The following is a 2,500-nucleotide window of genomic DNA, read 5'->3' as shown; positions in this document are numbered from 1 at the left end:
GCCCCACGTGGGTGCCGAAGCGAACTCTCCCAGCACAGCGCACGTGCCAACACGTCTGCACAACTGCGATACAAACCACCAGCGAGAACCGCTGGGGCGACCGAGCAGCAGACGGCGTCGCGGCGCCGAGTGCCGGGCGGCGGCGCATCCTCAACGCACACAGTCCTCAGTCGGACCAGCACACTGCAGATGCCCACCGCGCTTCGCACCGGGCCCGCGAGGACCCACTTTGGCCGCCCGGCGCCGCGCGCAGGGTGCCCCGGCGCGCAGCTGCGCCGCCTGCCGCGTCCGTCGGCCGGCGCGCCTGCCACTGGGCGCCCCCACCAGCCGGCTGTAGCGCGTGCGCCCACGCACCGCGCGGCCAGCACGCCGGGCGGCCCCCCCTCACCGGCCGGGGACGGTCCCACCCAGCCACCGCCGCGTATCGCTTCACACACAGATTTGCCCTTACTGATTTACCTCCAGCAACAACAACCGCACCACAATGGGTTTACCAGTTGTTCATTTGCGTTGCGTCACGTCACCAGCAAACGTAGACGTCCATCCCAGTTTGCAAATGCAACGATTATTGCATACCTGTCTGTTAGGTGTCACGACACACTACGTCTGCCCACATACACGCAACAAAATGTGCACGACTAGAGAACACGTGGGAGGTGGCCCCCTACGTATGCGATGTCCATTACGAGACCGACTGTCAACCAGCATCTGTACCATGTCGCAGATGTGGAACGCGGTGCACCATGCTATCACACTGTGTGAGAAGAGACGACTACGTTTGAATACACGCGCCACTACATCAACAGACGGCTCATGCTGATCGCCATCCAGGGCGTCCGTTACTCCCACACGTCTCTATGGCGTACCACACTGCAATGTAGCTGTTATGGGGAGACGGCACGTGGCTGAGTGCACAACATTTGGACCGTATGGTTCGCTGTTGTTGGGCGCAGTCGTACGGTCACACATGTGCCACAGCGTATCATTCAGTACATACGGACCTATGTGCAGTACAATGTGAGGATTAAGCTTACGATATCAGCGGACAGTGGACACAGGCCGTACCACGACGTAGACTGAGCGCTTCGACATGCGAATGCCAGTGAACAGCTGCGAAGGGCATTGAACACGCAAGCACCTGAACGACCAGCGTGCGAAGGCAGGGTGGAGGGGGGGGGGCGATGTACATCCTGCAGTTGTCCACATTACAGTGTACAGCGGGAGCATGTAAAAAGTAAGCAACACTTGCGAAGTGTTCAACATGAAACGACACACAAGAGGGTGGGCGGTGCGAGTAGCGAACTATATTCAGAGGGTTGTGGTTAGACAACACTAGATTAATGTAACGTGTCATATGCCAATTACAGAGCAGGTTAAGGCACAACGTGGGTTAGGTTAAGGCACAACGTGGGTTAGGTTAAGGCACAACGTGGGTTAGGTTAAGGCACAACGTGGGTTAGGTTAAGGCACAACGTGGGTTAGGTTAAGGCACAACGTGGGTTAGGTTAAGGCACAACGTGGGTTAGGTTAAGGCACAACGTGGGTTAGGTTAAGGCACAACGTGGGTTAGGTTAAGGCACAACGTGGGTTAGGTTAAGGCACAACGTGGGTTAGGTTAAGGCACAACGTGGGTTAGGTTAAGGCACAACGTGGGTTAGGTTAAGGCACAACGTGGGTTAGGTTAAGGCACAACGTGGGTTACGTTAAGGCACAACGTGGGTTACGTTAAGGCACAACGTGGGTTACGTTAAGGCACAACGTGGGTTACGTTAAGGCACAACGTGGGTTACGTTAAGGCACAACGTGGGTTACGTTAAGGCACAACGTGGGTTACGTTAAGGCACAACGTGGGTTACGTTAAGGCACAACGTGGGTTACGTTAAGGCACAACGTGGGTTAGGTTAAGGCACAACGTGGGTTAGGTTAAGGCACAACGTGGGTTAGGTTAAGGCACAACGTGGGTTACGTTAAGGCACAACGTGGGTTACGTTAAGGCACAACGTGGGTTACGTTAAGGCACAACGTGGGTTACGTTAAGGCACAACGTGGGTTACGTTAAGGCACAACGTGGGTTACGTTAAGGCACAACGTGGGTTACGTTAAGGCACAACGTGTGTTAGGTTAAGGCACAACGTGGGTTAGGTTAAGGCACAACGTGGGTTAGGTTAAGGCACAACGTGGGTTACGTTAAGGCACAACGTGGGTTACGTTAAGGCACAACGTGGGTTACGTTAAGGCACAACGTGGGTTACGTTAAGGCACAACGTGGGTTACGTTAAGGCACAACGTGGGTTACGTTAAGGCACAACGTGGGTTACGTTAAGGCACAACGTGTGTTAGGTTAAGGCACAACGTGGGTTAGGTTAAGGCACAACGTGGGTTAGGTTAAGGCACAACGTGGGTTAGGTTAAGACACAAATTGCGTTACAAATTGCGTTACATTGCGGTACAAATTGCGTTACATTGCGGTACAAATTGCGTTACATTGCGGTACAAATTG

This window comes from Schistocerca cancellata, unplaced genomic scaffold (assembly GCF_023864275.1).
Source record: "Schistocerca cancellata isolate TAMUIC-IGC-003103 unplaced genomic scaffold, iqSchCanc2.1 HiC_scaffold_234, whole genome shotgun sequence".
NCBI lineage: Eukaryota > Metazoa > Arthropoda > Insecta > Orthoptera > Acrididae > Schistocerca > Schistocerca cancellata.
This window is presented reverse-complemented; position numbering follows the sequence as displayed.